This window comes from Momordica charantia, assembly GCF_013281855.1.
Source record: "Momordica charantia cultivar OHB3-1 chromosome 6 unlocalized genomic scaffold, Mcharantia_2.0 BLBB01000006.1, whole genome shotgun sequence".
NCBI classification, from domain to species: domain Eukaryota; kingdom Viridiplantae; phylum Streptophyta; class Magnoliopsida; order Cucurbitales; family Cucurbitaceae; genus Momordica; species Momordica charantia.
Genome location: NW_028275164.1, coordinates 10,276,762 through 10,295,504, shown reverse-complemented (window position 1 = coordinate 10,295,504; position 18,743 = coordinate 10,276,762). Strand labels below are relative to the sequence as shown.

The following is an 18,743-nucleotide window of genomic DNA, read 5'->3' as shown; positions in this document are numbered from 1 at the left end:
AATGTCTACCCGGTCTTGTTTTTAGCACTTTATTTCCAAGTTACTTCCCAATTAACCAGAAGAAATTCATTTTCCCTAACATTTTCAATATTAGGTTAAAACTAGTTTGATTATTTAAGTGGCCAAATTTAAGAATCAGTTTGCAAAACAATCCGTCAAGCTAAGCGATAGATGGAGCGCTTGACACTCTACTCCTCAAAGACGGCCATAAAGCTCCAACCCATGCGATATTTATTGGGCCCACTTTGGAGGTTGGATGGTTGGATGATTTGAGGAATTTGGCAGCTAGAAATCAAAGATCTAACTTGACTCAACTGACTGCCTAACGAAATTGACCTGTTCAGTAAAAAATATTTGCAAAAAAGCTTGGTCAAAATGCTCTCGTATTATGTATTTTACGATTATTTTTTTGGAAATTCATAAGGAGTGCCCTTTTTCTACTAGAAAACAGAGTATTAATTAATTAATTAATTAGTATTTGCACCAATGCTAGTGTTTCGCTAAGCTATGTAGGAATGAAATATTCACAACTTTAACTAAATATATGCACAATATAGACAGCTCGCTTGAAGAAAACTCTTTTAGAGCCTGGTACAAGCCAAGCCCCTTACCCATCCTTTGGATATGGGAAGAGCTTCCTCCACAGGTCAAATTGATGTTTGTGTTGTCTGAAATGTTGTTGTGTGATCTTGATTTGTAGGAAGATGTTGTTAAGGGGTGACTTAAGCTATAGAGGAGTAAGACAATTACCTAAGGCCTCCAAATCTAGAAGACCTCATATTTTTTATATAATATATATGGTATCGTTATCTATTTATTTTAGTTTTTAGTTTTAAACATAATTTAAAATATAAAATAGTTTTGCTTATAATATTAAAAATACAAAATAATAATATATATAAGTTTTTTTTAAAAGCCTTTAATTAAATATATTTTTTTTTACAAAACCCATAATTAATAAACCTCATAAATTCTTCTATCTTTTCCTTCCCATCTAAAACCTTTCTTAAAAACTTAATTATACATATAACTCCCCAAATTTAGGTTGGCAAGCTTTCCATATACTCTATCTTTTTATTTTTTTTCCACAATTAAAACATTTCTAGTTTTTTTTGCTTGACGATAGTCTCCTTTTCACGAAGGCAAATAAAGAGGAGACGATGGCTATTTCTAAGGCCTTGAGGCTTTATTCTAAGCTTTCTGGCCAGGATATTAATTTCAGCAAATCAGCAGCTTGTTTTAGCCCTAACACCAGAAGATCTATTAAAAGATACATCACTAGGGTTCTGGAGATAAAAGAAGTTTCATGTAATGAAAGATATCTAGGCCTTTCTTCTTCTGATCTCTCTCACAAAAAGATTTCCTCGTTTAATTATATAAAGGATAGAATCTGGAAGCATTTGCAAAACTAGAAGGGGAAATTCTTTTCGGTAGGAGGCAAGGAGGTCCTTCTTAAAGCAGTAATTCAAGTTATTCCATCGTATTAGATGTCTTGTTTTAGGCTTTCGAAAGGGGTCCTAGCGGAGTGTAACAGGTTGATGGCTAGATTTTGGTGGGGAGGTGATGAGAGACGAAAGATTCATTGGGCTAAGTGGGAAAGCGTTTGCATTCTGAAGTATCAAGGGGAGCTAGGCTTTAGGGATCTGGAGAGTTGAAAGGGTGGAGGATTGTTACCAAGCCCAATTCTCTTGTTTCTAAAGTGTTGAAAGGAAAGTACTTCCAGAATTCTTCTTTTTTTTGAAGCTGAATGTAAAAGGAATGCATCTTTTTTATGGCGGAGTCTGATGTGGGGGAAGGAGCTGTTAGTTCAAGGGATGGGTTGGCGAGTCGGAAATGGTGAAAGTATAAGTGTGGATAGAGATCGGTGGATTCCAAACAGTTTGGGCTTATCTTATCAGCCTAGGAGACTGGAAAATAGGTGGAGGATTGTGGCTGATCTAATCGAACCTAGAGGACAATGGAATGAGCCTTTGATTTGTGAAAATATTATGGAAGAGGAAGCTGACAAGATCCTTGGGATTCCCCTCCCTCGAAATGGCTATTGGGATCAGATTATGTGGATTCATTCTAAAGATGGTGTCTTCTCGGTCAAGAGTGGTTATCATGTTTCAAATTCTAGAAAGCCTAGGCCGGGGCAATCTGAGACTAAAAACATGGAGCAATGGTGGAAGTGGTTGTGGAATTCGAAGGTCCCAAACAAGATTAAAGTTTTTGGGTGGAAGCTGTATAAGAATTTTCTCCCAACTCGGGAAAATTTGTGTAAACGTGGAGTACAAATTGATGGCAGGTGTGGAAGATGTGTTGTAAGCAGAGAAGATGTTTTTCATGCTTTGTGGAATTGCAAACACAGAAGAGTTTTTTTGGTTAAATACCCCCTATTACTACACTTAATGGCCAAAAAAGGTGGCCAATATTCCAGATTTGTTGTGGTGGTTTAAATACAATGTGGGAAGAGATGATTTTGATCTGTTGTTGACTATGATGTAGGCGGTATGGCGGGATCGAAATAAAGAAGTGATGATTGAAAACCATCGATATAGTCGTCCAGCAAGAGGGGAGCAGCTATGGGAGTGGGTTCAGCGATACATTAAGCAATTTGCTATTTGTAATACAGAAACTAAAGAGAAGAGGAAAAGGGACACACCTGATCGAATTCTCCACTCTCTCCCTCAAATTTCATCTCTCGTGGTCTCCCAACTTCAAGTGTAGTTATATCATTGTTAGATTAGGAAATGAAATCTTCAAGTTTTTTATTTGCTTAAATTTATGTCGAAGCTTCAAAATTCTAGATTTTTTTGTTCCATTTCTTTTACTTAAAGAAAAATTATTTGATATTATTTGATGCATCAATATTTGCTTACTTTATCATATTTATATGGAAGAATAAAAAATTAAAATTTTAGATGATATATTCTCGAGCCGCCTTGCTCACATTCAAAAGATAAGGGACCTAATAAAGATTTTTAATATAAATAGGCTATTCTCTCATTGTCAATTAATTTTGAGATTAAACTCTATCATCCCTACAGTGGAATATAGGTTTCAAATATCTGATTTTCTCCACTCGAGTCAATATTATCATGTTTCTAATCTCCCAAATTTGTCCACCTATAATCAGACTTGTTTCTATTTCCTCACGTATTGCCCTGTTGATCTTGATTTGAATTGGCCCTGTCAACACAAGAATCAACATTAATAGCAGTGTATTTATTCTAGCAAACTTTTATTTACCCCTAATATACAAAAATTCTCAAATAGATCATTTCATGAGGAAGTATATTCAAATTTATTATCATAAGGTTGATGAATCAATTATTTATGATTACAATGGCAGCACACAGACATGCTACTGATTAATAAACCGAGTTTTACATATCTAATAATATTCAAGTGGCATATCATAGATTCGATGAAACAACAATTTAATGATAGCTGAGCTCATTATTAAATACCAAATTAAAAATTTCTTTAAAAAATTTAAATCATATATATATATATATATATATATATATATATCTTTTTAAAAATGCGTATGTTGGGAGTCAAATCCGGGTCTATTTCTTGGAACACAATTATCTAACCGTTGGATTAAAAACACTCTGATATTAAAGATGGTATTAAATAAAAGTTTATAAAAATACTATAGGGATTAATGATATGCTTCAAGCAACACACATCATGCTACAAAGACCAACCGATGAAGAAGAGGATCTCCACTTCAACATGTAGACAATCAAGCTTCATGAGGAAAGAGAACAAGTGGAGAAAGAAGCTTCAAGGGAACATGAAGACACCAAACATGAGAGCTCCAATTTAGGGGTTATTTAGGATTTGAGTCTTAAAAGTAGTGTTTTCATGTAATTAATTTTGTATACTTCTTCTGGACTTCATGTATAATATTAATACATAGATGGTCTATTTAGAAATCATAATTACGTAGAAGGATGGAAAAGTATAGAATTTACACTTTTTTCATGAAACAATTCCTAATTAGATGATACCCATAACACAAATTACTAGTATCCTTATGATTTATCTCAATATTAAATAATTATTAAAATTTAGAATTGGTAAATTGGGAGGTCAAATCTCTTAAAATGTGCTAATGATACTTTTCAAAATTTAAAAATCTCAAAACCCCAGAAAACTCATCCATTTTCGAAACCCACCCCTTTTCTTCTTCCTCGTTTTTCTTTTCTTCCTCCGACCATCGGTTTTCCTTCCTCCAACCATCCGTTTCTCTTCTCCGACCGTCTGCCTTCCTCTCCGGCCGACTCCGCTTTTCTTTGTGGCAATAGCATTTCATCTCCGACTGCCTTCGAAAAGAGATTTCCGTCGGTTCTTATTGTCCGGGTGTTTCTGCCTGCCTTCGTCTCCGGCCGATGTTTGCCTGCCTTTATCTCCGACCGCCTCCATTTTTCTCAGTCTCCAGAGCAGTTCATCTCCAAATTGAAAGGTTTGCATTCCAACGGATGTTTTCAATTTCTGATTTGGTGTGAAATATTGTATATGTGAGGATATATAGTATAGTGATTTGATTAGGATATATCTTATAACTCAACTTGTATATATGCGAATATGCGGATATGCAGATATATACTATAGTGATTTTGAATGAATATACGCGGATATATACTATAGTGATTTTGAATGTATATATGCGGATATATAAGTGGATATATCTTATAACTCAACTTGTATATATGCGGATATGCGGATATATACTATAGTGATTTTGAATGTATATGTGCAGATATATAAGTGGATATATGTTGTAATTTTGAATATATTTTTTGAATATGCAGATATATGTTTATTGAGACTTCAAAAAATGTATATGTGCTTTTGTATTGTCTTTGAAGATTGAGCACCAATGTGGGAGTGAATTAAGGGAAATCAATCATTTTGAAGGAGTAAATTAAGGTTTTGAATGAGTGAATGAAGGGATTTGTATTGAAAATTAGTATGCAGCCCACAATAATTAAAGGATTATGATAATAATTTATGGAATTAAATCTTTGATATTAAAAAAAACAAATAACAGCTATAATAAATGTAAATACAATTAATAAGGGTAAAATCGGAATTAAAATAAAATCCTACATGTAGAAATCTAAAAGTGTAAAATTAGAAAAATTTAGACACTTGTGTAAATAAGTTTCAAAAATAGTCCTTCGAAGATATTATCTTTAATTTATTTAATAGGTCCTAGGTCCAAGAATGAGGTTTCTTATGCACTTTAGAGGCCCATTTAGAGAAATTCCCTCAATTTGTGTAACTTAGTAAAGTCTTTTTCCTTTTATTTTAGGGAAAACCAAGTTGCTTATTTATAGGTTTCTTCTTGTACATTTGAGAGGGTGGATAATTGATGAGTGAAAATAGTCCTTGAGCTTTCCCCTTTGCTCCCAAAACCGTGAGCATTGGTGCATCTTGACCTAGTTGTACAAAACCCTTAGAAACATGCAAGTTTAGGTTGGTCATCAAACTTATGGAGTGTTTCACTTTGGATCTAGAACAAGATCTCTCTATCCAAAGCCTTGACCTTCAAGGTAAGTCTCTTCTTCTTCCATTTGGATGATTCTTTGTGTGTGTACTAGGTGTTGCCGTGTCTGTTTAGAAGGTACTTGTTCTTACAAGGGTTGTCTAAGCCACTTGTGGTAGGCTTGAGTATACCAATTAAACTATTTGAAGATTACCAATGGATTGTTAATGAATTGTAAATAGAAAAGTAAATTAACGTAAAAAATGAGAATGTAGATAGAGGGTGGATGCACCTTATACGCGGTCTAGAGTTCTAATATTATAGACTATGGAAATACTCGGTTTAAAATGAAAAATATGAAAGATCATTTTTAGTCTTCTTCGTCTCTTTTATATTTTAACAATTACAAACAAATTCCTATAATGCATTAATTATATTAGTTTTAATATTAAATGTGGATAAAACAACCGGAGTTAAGAAGTTGGATGTACCTTACACCTGGTTGAATGTTGAGCATTTATCCATTTCTGAGGGTTTTTTTTTTAAGTACAACATGTGGGGGTGGGAAATCGAACTTACAACCTCTTGATTGGAGTATATACCAATTATCGTGAACTGTACTCATTATGATCATTCTTGAAGATTCTTTGACTTAGAGGGATTAGAGAATATAAATTTATTGAAGTTTAGTCTCTCAAGCTATCCATTTAGTAATAGGTGGGGATGAAAGGATGTGTGAAGCCGACAACTTGGATAAGGACATTTAGACTTTTGTACAAATTGAATCCATGAGCTTATTTCTAAACTACCGATTCTTCGACTTAAGAAGCTTTTCCATTCTAATATTTGTTGTTTTTGAAATGACTGTTTTTCTTAGTTGCTCATCAATGTCACTGAGTGTGACTTGAGTTCTAGCTCATACAACATTTTCTCAATGAAATTCAAATCCATCTTTCACCCACCGTTTCACAGCTCCATGTTTCAGGCATATATGTCGTCTCTTGCCATTATACACACTATTTTTGACAATCGCTATAGTAATATGTGAGTCAAAGTGTATAGATATAGGTACAAATTTTCTCCACAATGGCATGTCTTCAAGAAGGCTTTTCAGCCATATTCAACCTCTTGACCTACCAGTTCAAGTTATGTGAACTCAAATTCCATGCTGGAACGAGCAATTCAGGTCTGTTTTGCTGATTTGCATGAGATAGCTCTTCCACCAAAATTAAACACATACCCGCGAGTAAAGCTTACCTTATTATTGTCTGTAAACCGATTTGCATCATAATATCCTTCTAGCATAGTAGGAAACTTGTTAAAATGTAAACAGTAATTCACCGTACCTCTAAGATACCTTAACAAAGGATTTAGAACAGTCCAATGTTCTTTACTAGGGCTATGAGTATATCTACTCAGTCTACTTACAACATATGCAATATCTGATCTAGTGTAATTCATCAAAACATGACACTACTTATAATTTTAGTATATTGAATTGAGATATACTATCGCTTTAATTTCTCTTAAGACTCGTGCTAGCATCATAAAGTGTACAGGTGACTTCTCAAAGTGATCAAATTTATTTAGCAATTTCTCAATATAGTGTGATTGACATAAGGAATAGTCATTATCATTTTTCCTTATTTTTACACCAAACATTACATCAGCATCTCCTAAATCTTTCCAATTCAAAGTGTGAAGAGAGAAGTAACTTGGTCTCATTATTGACATCTAAGTTTGTACCAAAAATGAGCATATCATTGACATATAAGCATATGATCACACAATCAGCTCCAAACAACTTTGGTTAAACACATGTATAAGAACAATTTACTTTACAACCATTGTTTACTAGTGCCATTAAATTTTTCATATCATTGCTTAGAAGCTTGTTTTAGACCATAGAGAGATTTTTTAAGCTTCCATACTTTATTTTCTTGACCAGCAGCTAGAAAACCTTCAGGTTGTATAATGTAGATCTCCTCCTCTAAATCCACATCAAGGAATGCCTATTTCTACATCTATATGATGTATTAGTAGCAGCCAGAGCTAACAAAAGACGAGCAAATCGATTCCATGTCCATGTTCAGGAGATACCGATCTAACCGCTCCAAATAAGGTCCCCATTCAACCTCTTATACCAAGTGAACATGTCCCCTATAAAACCTGCACCCATCAAATCGCAGTGGTCATTTGCTTCTTTAAAACCATTCATCTGGCTAGCTCGCCTATCTGCTCCCCATCCCCCCATTTTTCTGAACTCATAGTAATTTCATTAAAATCCCCTCCCAAAATCCAAGGTAGGTTATTGATATTGTGAAGCCTTTTTAGCAAAACCCAAGTTTCACTACGCCTGTGTGTGACAAGATTGCCATAAATTCCAGTAAAGTGTCAATTCCATTCACTTTCTTTAATAACCATGTCAATATGACCCAAGGAATAGGACATCACCTGGACATCCAAATTATTAGTCCAAAAGAAGCATCAAGCCGCCACTATTCCCCACGCTCGGAACACTTAAACAACCATCATAATTAACTATGCTTTTAACTTTTCTTTCCAATTTGTTATGACATTTAGTCTCCGTAAGGAAGACTAAATTAGGGTTATTACAATGCACTATATGACCTAGTGCTCTTAATATTCGAGGATTCCCCAGTCCTCAAACATTCCAGCATAATGTTTTCATTGCGATCGGCGGGCCGTTCACCACAAAATCTTTTGCTATTCCTGTTTATCTCATCAAATTGAATTTGGTGCTTTGATCCAGCACTTTCTGTCTCTCAAAAATCAGACTCATGCTCACTCCTATTAGAGGTGAGTTTGGATCTAGCTAATATTTTCCAAGTTCGAAGATTAGGCTACTGTACATGCCCATTGAGTAATATTCCCTCTGCTGTTTCTTTAGATTTGACTTGGCTACTACCAGTTTGATTGGAGTTATTAGAGATTTGTTTTGTTATTAGACCAGGTCCAATGATAGTAATATTACGGGGTAACAATAGATATAGCCATTTAAAATAAGCAATTTCAAAATATGGTCAAACAACTATCGCTTTACAATAATGGCCAACGTAAGAGTAGGAAGATGTGTATTAATGTTTTAGGGACGAAATTACCTTCTTCTAAATCATTTTTAAATGAATCGGTTATTTTTCCTTTTTCATAGAAGAATCCTACTTAACCATCTTTATAGGATAATTCAAATATTTTTAGAATCCTATCTATATTTTTCAAGTCAAATAGTTTTCCAACCAATTTTAGATAGAATTATACTAACAAATCTGGAAAAAAAATAATATCTAATAAACATTAACAAACAAAATGTAATTAAAAATAGAAATATTACGGTGAATAAATACAATAAATACCAGGAACAAAAGTATAACAAATACGGTGAACAGAGAAACAAATATGGTGAATAGAGGAACAAATACAACAAATACGGTGAAGCGACGAACAAATACAACAACAAATACGGTGGGGGGAGGTGTATTTTTGTGAACAGTTAATACAAAAATATAAAAATAAGGGGAGAGTAGCAAATATAATGAACAAGATCAACTAAAGAAATATAAATAATGTGAAGACATAAGGTATATTTTTGTGAAAAATTAATACAAAAATATAAAAATAAAGAGAAAGAGTAACAAATACAGTGAACAATATAAACTAAAGATTAATGCAAAAATATAAAGCACTCTACCTTAAACCAAAAAGTTATATAAACTGTGGAAACTCAACATATAGGTTTCCCTCTCCTTTACCCTCCACCCCCACCACTTGCAACTTTCTATCAACCACTACGTTGCACCACCGTTGTTCCCTCGCTCGATTCCGTCAATTTTTCGCATCCTCTCTCTTTGTCAACTCGACTCCGATAGATTCCCTTTCTGATCGTCTCCGTCTGTGTGATGTCTCCTTATAATTGGCGAAATCTATTTCCGTATATATCTAAGTTTATAATAATAGTGGTTAGGAAACAAACTAGAATCAATGAGAGATAGATTATAGGAGAAGATAATGGAAGTTAGAATTTTTTTATTTTAAAACTAATAACTAAATAGAAGGGTAAAAGTGTCAAAATCAAACTTGTTAGAAAAATATAAATGTACATTTTTCATTATAAAAAATGATTTGGCTATTTTTGGATTACAAATAGGGAAACCTAGTATAAATTCCCTAATATTATCCTTTTCTGGCCCATACCTTACATCCTTCGTAGCAGGCCCACATCTTTTTCCTTCATTTGTCTTTGGTGAGTCATCCAAGGGAGTTTCTTTGCCCTTGACAACTGTTTAGACCAGCTGGCAGATTTGGATAGAAATTCTTCCTCAATCAACATTCTCATTCCATTAACACTGCTCGCTGCCACTTCTTTAAGGGTTTTCTTTGCTTTAGCGTTAATTGGCTATGACGTAACATCCAGTTGTAAATGCTAGCCAATTATGCTGTCATTACTCCCCCTTCAAATTTGCCGCAAAATCTGGCTGCTAAACTCTATCGAAAACATCTCACCGTCTTGCCGAGTCTTCTCCTGTTCCAATACAAATCTTCAGGTTCTTCGTCATCCGACTCTGGCTACCATTGCTAGCCTCTTCCCCTTGGGGAATCTCGACCTGTATTTCTATATCTGTTGTTTTGTTTATGCTGCATGGATCTTCTTAAATCTGATCTCGTCTTTCTAGAATTTAAAACTGCATACATACGTATTCTTGCCCACTTTTTCAATGTTTACAAACAAGTGTATTTTGTTCTTGCTTTTATGAGCTTTCAGCTTCATCATCTTCCAAGTCGAATATCTTCTCTCTTTCCTCTTCCGTGAGTTTCAATTTGTCTACTTGTCGAAATAGAAAATCTTCCTCCATTTATAGCTTCTGAGATAAAATTCAGATCACACCAAGACTAAACAGTCGTAGAACGTCGCCACCTCTATCCAACACTAAGGTTGCCAAAACTTTATGAGGTCTGTTAGTAAACGGTGTTACATCTAAAGATTGGTTATTTTGCAGTCCGGTGTTATACAAACTCATTGTATGGGATACCCCACTGGCATGTCTCCACACGAACGACCTGAATCGAGTCGTCTGTAACATTTACAGAGTGAGCCGTATCCATAGTGTTGCCAGGATAAGGTACCCAGTCTTGTCTATATACTATAGACTCTTTAGGTTATTCATGGGACATTATCCACTTGTATATCAGGGGTATATCAAATATATACCTAGTATATCAGGGGTATATCAAATATATACCCAGTATATCAAATACATATCCAATAGATATACTATCTCAGTTACATGATAATAACCTCGGATGTTTAGTTTATTGGATTTTGGACAACGCAATGCTAGGAATTCAACAACAAATTGATTGAATAAAACTTTATTAAATATACATTTGTTTTTACATACATACAAACTACAAGTTTATGGCAACACACCTAATAAATTCCCACTTGAACTAAACTCGAGTGGGGTGTACATTATCATAAAGTAAGGGGAAAAAACAATAAACTAGGACATACACTATACCCATTACATTTCTCCCACTTGCCCTAGACAAACTGTACAATGCCCGTAGACCTAGACTTTCTAGATGGCCCTCAAACACTCTAGCCGTGAGCGCGTTCGTAAAAGGATCAGCAATATTGTGCTCCGAACCGATCTTTGTGACGATCACATCTCCTGGTTGCACTATCTCCCGTATAAGGAGGTACTTCCTTTCGATGTGTTTGCCTCTCTTGTGGCTTCGAGGTTCTTTAGAATTTGCCACAGCACCATTGTTGTCACAATAAAGTATGATGGACAAGTTCATGTTTGGAATGACTTCCAAATATGTTAGGAACTTCCTTAGTCAAACCGCTCCTTTTGTTGCTTCACAAGCTACAACATACTCAACCTCCATTGTGGAGTCTGCGATGCATCACTGTTTGATGCTTCGCCAAACTATCGCTCCTCTGTTAAGAGTAAATATTGAACCCGACGTGGATTTCCTTGAATTCTTGTCTATTTGGAAGTCAGAGTCAGTATATCTATAAGATAAAAAAAATCACATTCGTGGAAATTATAATATGTAAAATAAAAATATGCTTCTATGTTTTTAAGTCCTAAATGTTTGAGTTTTGACCTTTCAATTTAATTATATTTTTTTAAAATTTTTAATTTGAACTTTTATATTTTAACATTTTTCAAGTTACTTTATCGCAATCGGTGAATGTTAAAATTGATTAATTATAAACTTGCATGTGATGAGATAATACTTAATAAATTTGCAGAAATTTAAAGAATAAAAATATTATAATACTTAATAAATCGGTAGAAATTTAGAGGATAAATTATTATAATACTTATTGAATTGATGAAAATTTAAAGGAGAAAAAAGTATCATATAAGAGAAGAAAATTTAAAATTTATTCTAATTTCTTAAAATTTTGAGGGAGGGATGAGTACTCTCTAAAATTATTTTTTCTTTTTCCTATAAATTTCCATCTATTTGCTAACTATATCATGTAAATTTATGAATATCCAACTTTAACGTTCAGCAATCGTAAGAGACTAAAAATGTTAAACATAAAAGACTAAATTGAAACTTTAAACAATAGATACCAAATTAAAAAAACGCTCGTACATGATAAAATAAAACATATATTTGGTCAATCAAAGTATTTCACCCCTGAAATAAAATTGTATTATTTTTTGTTTTTGAAAAGTAAAATTACATTATAAGAAGGGATAAAACTATCTTAAACTTTTTTTCTTATCTTAATTTTTTTTTTTTGACCTAAAAATAATAATTCAATTCAATAATATTTCACCCATTTATTTAACATTGTAAATACTTTAAATATTAAAAAACAACATGCACGCACTAAAATATTAGTATTAAAGGTTAGGCAAAATATACTAAATAATGCTTAATTTTTAGGATAATTCCCAATTTAATACTTAATCATGTAAAATTCTCCATTTTACCCCTAATAAATTAAAAACGTACAATTAGATCATTTCATGAAAAAACAAATTTAAGTTTAGATGAAATTGATGTGTTTATTACTTTAATAGCTCAACTTTTTGTTAACGAACTTGAGCAAACTTTCATGGAAGGACCTGAATTTTTAGTACACTGAGGAAAAATTTGAGAATTTTAAAAAAATTAATGAATCAAATTAAGAATGTAATAATATTAATATATACCAAATTAAATAAAATTAAAAACATAAATAAAAAGAGATATTAATGCGTTTGCCGGGAGTCGAACCCGGGTCTATTGCTTGGAAGGCAATTATCCTAACCGTTGGACTACAAACACATTGTTGACAAAGGTGTATATTTAATTAATTCTACTTTAAATAGGTAATGGAAATTAGGGAGGTTCATGAAATTTCATCACATAAGTGGTGAAATTATTCACTGATGTGTGTCCTCTAAACTTCTTAAAATATAAATGAGAAATATTACTATATTGAAATGAAGGATTTTAGGAAATTCTTTTTAGTCCTTCTCTTTTATATCTTTGCACTTTTAATACAATTATTAATTCCATTAGTTTTAATTTTAGCTGTAAATAAAGTATGGGTGATATCATTATAATTATGTTAAAGCGGATTTATGCACCTCGGTGAACTTTTTGCTATTTCTTTTTTCAATTTGTAGAGAGATTGGAGGAAAAATAATATTCGATGAAGCATATTTCTTTGGAGCTATCTATTTAAGCAATAGGTAGGGATGAAATTATGTGCTTGATTATGGACACTTGAGTTCTTGTTCAATAATTTGAATTGATCTTGTATTGGTAAGAGACACGAGTTTAATGAAGTAGCTAATTATTTAGCTAAGAAAGCTTTACGTGCGTGTTTGTGCCAAAACTATTTTTTTCGTTGTCAAATCATATTGATTTTAAAGTAGTAATATATGATAATGGTACATAAATAATTTAAGAAAATAGTTTAAGTTATTATAGATAATTGTTTTTTTGAAATAAAATCTCATTTTAAATTTTAAAATGTCCCTCTATTTCGTTAAGTTTTTGTCCTAAAATTTTGAGGAAAGGTTTTTTCCATCAAAAACTTTTCTATCTAACTTTATTTTTCCCTATTTTGTTGCTCTCTCACTTATTTTTCTCTCATGTGACTCTTTTTAGGTCTCTCGAAAATATGGCCCCTCCTATTTTTCTAACATTTTTTCTTCCAAAATTTTTGCCCCTCCATTTCTCAACATTTTTCCCTCTAAAATTTAACCAATTTTCCTTTTTAACCTTTTTTTTTTCTAAAATTTTTTACCTCTCTTAAAAAAATGTTGGGTCCTCTCCATCTCTAGCTCTTTTTTCTTTCTTAAAATTTTGGTCTCTCCCCATATCATATCTTGGTTGGTTGATGAGAGAACATCATACAAGGATGCAACTCCAAAAATTGGAGAAGAAGGGGAGGAAGAAAGATGAAGAGAGAGGGGAAGATAAAAAACTAAAAAATTATAAAAAAAAAAAATTATAAAATTAATATAAAATTATTTAATATTACCACATAATTTAATTTGTTGACTCAATAATGTCACATCATTTTTCAGTTAGTCAACTAAGTTCAGATACCATTTAGAACCATCCTCTAAAGGTCGAGGCCAAACTATCACTTTTTAAAATTTAGAGATCAAATAGACACTTATCTTCAAACTAAAAGACCAAAAGTGTATTTTACCCGAAAGAAAAAGATAGAATTCAAATGAAAATAATTATGAGTACCCATGACTTACTGACAAATATGGATTGAGTTCTGGAAAAAAAAAATTGTACCTACTAAATGAATAATTACCGCTAGATTAATATTTTATACATAATTGATTAAGTTAAAATTGCATAACCAAAACTTATGCCAAGCTAAACATAACTCAAATGGGTGAAAGCATAAAGTATAATTAATCTTCTACTAGATTAAATGTAACTACACCACACTTATTATTGATTTACTGATCAAAAAGAAAATCAAAACCTCTGAATATTTTAGGTTTCACACCCAAACACAAATATTTATTTTCTCAAACAATTAAATTCATTCTCAACTTACACAATTTAGAGGTTAAAACTCTGACCCCACCCTTTTATTTGAACTACATAACAAGAAAATACAAAAATTATGGCAAGTAATTCTACAGATGTTTTTGTTTTTCCCTTCTTTAGATTAAGAAACAGAAAAAATCACGGCTTGCTAATTTATATGTTAAAATTAAAAATGAATTATAACTGATGCGTTTGCCGGGAGTCGAACCCGGGTCTATTGCTTGGAAGGCAATTATCCTAACCGTTGGACTACAAACGCGTTGTTGTTCAAGCAGCTATAATTAAACAATTTAACAGCAAAACGTTTTGATAATTGTTAACGGATTTTCCCCTTTTTTTATTATTTTTTATTTTTTTTTAGAGAATAATTGTTAATGGATTGTTGACGTTTGAAGTAAATTAATAATTAAACATTGATGCAGCATGGTACAAGGAAAGAGGTATGAGAGGAACGAGAATGTAGGTTGTAAACCTAAACAAGAGAACAAAGATATTATTTACCTGGAAATGATGGTCATCTACAAGGGATTGTACGCGAGTCGTGGAGGAAATCATCACCTGATATATCCATTTAGAGTTTTTAGCGATTTAGACCCTGCATATGCATGGTCAACTCTTAGATCTGATTGAAATTATATGGCTCGTAGAAGAAGGTAAAATAGAGAAGAAAGAAAAAAGGTATTACGTCAATAGTGTATATCAACAGAGACACAAATAAGGCGCATGGTATAGCTAAAAAAAGCACTCGAAGACAAATTGACGAATGAGTGGCGAATTCACACTCATATATCTAGCTTGATATTTTAGTTCAATAATGTTTTGAGTTGTTGCTTTATTTCTAAAAAAATTTATAATTATAGAAGAAATTTGTAGTTTGAAATATATGTTTAAATCTAAAATTTATGTATATCTATCTATTATAAATAATGATGTATTCGTATATTATTAGTCCAAGATGTATTTGTAGTAAATTCATTATTGTATCTTTATGACTCATTTTTAGTCTTCTTTACCTCTTTTATATTTTTAAAATTCCAATTATACCCCTAATGGAAGATTGTTTGCATTCCTTTTTAAAAAAAATTTGTAATATAAAACTCTTGGAAAGGAAAAACAACAATAGAATACCAAACTTAGTTAGGCAAGATCAACCAATTTAGTGGGTGGTGGAGTGAAAGAAATGCAAAAAAGTTCACACTATTTCAATTCCTTTGCAATGAATTTTCTTTTCATGTCAGGCAAATAATTAAGCTAGCACTAGTACTAATAAAAATTTAATAGCTTTTTAATTTTTTTAAAAAAATATCTCTTTTTCTACACTTTTCTCTCTTATACTTGTCAAAATTTTAATGGTAATTAGTAAAAATGGGCTTAATATTTTTCTTCAAGCTATAGAGTGGAAAAACAATACAACGAGGCGTTGAGTGATGGTAGGATAATCTTACATTAAAATTCCATAAAATAGTTGAATAGTTCATTATAATTCTAAGTGGGATACAATTTATTTTAAATGACTCGTTCCTTAAAAAGAATGTTGAATCAGATTGTTGAGAGACACAATATACATTCATTCCCCCTTATGAATAGTTGTATTTGGAAAGTCATGCCAAGTGAATAATGGTTGTTTTTCCTTTTTCTCTAAATTGATTCAACTTATCTCTCCACAATATAATTATTCTATTTATCAATTTTAATTTGATATCTTTAACTAAATAATTATGCTATCACGAAACACACCAATATTTTCTAGTTAGATCATTACTGAAGCAAAATTGATCTGTCGAGAATTGTGGAGTCTAATCATCAAGACAACTCAATCAGAGACTCGTTGAAAAGTCTCTTTTTCGCAATATTAGAGTGAATATGCCATTAGAAAACTAAAGTTTACGGTGTAGCGTATCATTATAAATCCCTAATATTATTTTTATCTTTATATCGTCTCCTTTTTATTTAATTATTTTATTATGATCTACTCTATGTGGAAGGGAAATTTTTAGGTTTGATAAAAAAAAATTCCTATCAGAACTCTCAATAAATACAAATCTATGACTCATAAAAAAGACTACTCATCAAATTGACTAATTGGATTAAAATCTAAAATATTTTCTTTCTTCATCTTTCTTCAATTGATTTTTCCAATGTTAAGCTCAACCTTTTTAAAACCTCTAAAAATTTAAGAGCGCGGGATAGAGACAGATGACGAATTGGTTTCTTACACATGTCACAAGATATTTTTGTTAGCATGCTAAGATCAACCACTTGGAGAACGTGGAGGCCTTTCTTTCTCGATCATCTGTCTTTCTCGTTGCATGGATTTTCGAAATAGAGTTTGAATCGTATGTAATCTCTCCACCACCCTAGCTAGGATGGTGCATAAATATTATTGTACATTTACTCAACATCTATTTTGATGATAGACTCATTTAATTGTAACTTTATTTTGAATTCTCAGTATTTTTATTCTTACTTAAATATATAGTTGACTAATTTAAACTCCTTTAAGTAAAAAATAAATAAATAATTTCTTAAATATTAATTAAAAAGACATATTTCGTTGATTTACCTCTCTCTCTCTCTTTTTTTGTTTTTTGTAGCTCGTTTATTTACCTTTTGATTAAATATGTAAACAAGTTTTTAAAGTTGCACGTATAACGGTACAAGGTTGAGTCATGGGTGTCTTGTTACAAATTTTGTTAAATGATTAATGAGAAACTAATGACAATTATTAAGGTAGATTTTTATATAAGGGAAGGGATTTAAACATAAAATTTAGAAGTTGAAATATTAAATGGCTAAAATAAAAAAAAATTGGTTGAAATATTAAACAAAACATTTGATTCAGGCCTCATTCTCTCTTATATGTCGAAATCTCGATTTATGTTGTAACGTTATATTCTTAAAAAAATAATAATAATAAAAAGTCAAATTATAAATTTGGTATTTGACCTTCTAGCTTATCTAATCATTAAAATCCTTTTAACTTTTAATTTTGTATATAGTAAATTGATAGGATTAATTTTCTCTATTTAATGTTTTATACCACAAAACGCTTAAATTTGCCTAAAAATTAATGTGCTTTATGCCACAAAACGTTTAAATTTACCTAAAAATTAATGTTTGAACCTGCTCAAAGAATTAACGAAAGTTAAATGATTTTATAGATGTTAATTTCTAAGGGGAGAGAGAAAATAACGAGAATAACAAATAGGATTTCATTAATTTAATTAAATTATTTTTACCAATCTAATGAACTATTTATATAATACTGTAATTTCTGATCATAATAATAGGAACAAGAATATTTATCATCTTCCTGTGAGGTGGTGTTCTCGCATATTCCCAGACATGCAAATAGTGTTGCCCACAGAGTAACCTCTGAGGCGGTTTCTTCAAATACTTCCAATTGTTGGTTTCATTTCATTTTATCCCCAATTGGATGATTTATGAAGCTTATCAGGATTTTCCATATAATGTAGCCCGTGGAGCACCTATCTCAATGAAAGTTCCCTTGATTTCAAAAAAATTAAAAAATTAAAAATTAAAAAAATCATAACAAATCTAATTCAAAAATAATATAATCTAAACTAAATCTAATTCAAATAATATTATCTAACATCCTCCCTAAATTATGAATTAGCTAAATAAGCCAAAACTAATGTGTCAATCAAAATAGAAAAACAACTCTAATGTTAAAAACTTAAAACTAAAACTAAACTAAATGAAGCTAAACAAACAAGGTTCAAGCTAAGAATGCACATGCCAACGAACAACCACGCCAATGCCAACCAACAACCAATGTTGATATCAACGCCAGTGCCAACCAACAACCAATGTTGATATCAACGCCAATGCCAAACAACAATCAAGGCCAATGCCAATACCAATGCCACCCAACAACCAATGTCAATGCTATTAGAAACCATATAAATGAATCAAATTTACCCGACCCATTAGCTTAAGCTTTTGGGTTGAGTGGTAGTTTGTTCATTCTTACGATGGTATCAGAGTGGCAGTTTGTTCATTCTTAAGTTAGGCTTAGATTTTCTCTCCTATTTCTTTCTATTGGTTTGTTTGGAAATGGAAGTTCGAAAGTTTTCATGGTCTATATCTTAGTAGCATTTGACATTGTGAGTGAAGGTTAGGTTTTTTTTTTTTTTTTTTTTTTTTTTTTTTTTGCATTGACATTTTCTCAATCCTATTTCTTTCT

At 31.8% G+C, this 18,743-nt stretch overlaps 2 non-coding genes across 2 annotated transcripts; both read right to left on the bottom strand.

The window, feature by feature from the left end:
* Nucleotides 1-12,724: 12,724 nt before the first annotated feature.
* On the bottom strand, nt 12,725-12,796 carry TRNAG-UCC (transfer RNA glycine (anticodon UCC)). The gene has a single exon. It is a non-coding gene; the product is annotated as a tRNA-Gly (tRNA).
* Nucleotides 12,797-14,723: 1,927 nt separating this feature from the next.
* On the bottom strand, nt 14,724-14,795 carry TRNAG-UCC (transfer RNA glycine (anticodon UCC)). The gene has a single exon. It is a non-coding gene; the product is annotated as a tRNA-Gly (tRNA).
* Nucleotides 14,796-18,743: the final 3,948 nt, after the last annotated feature.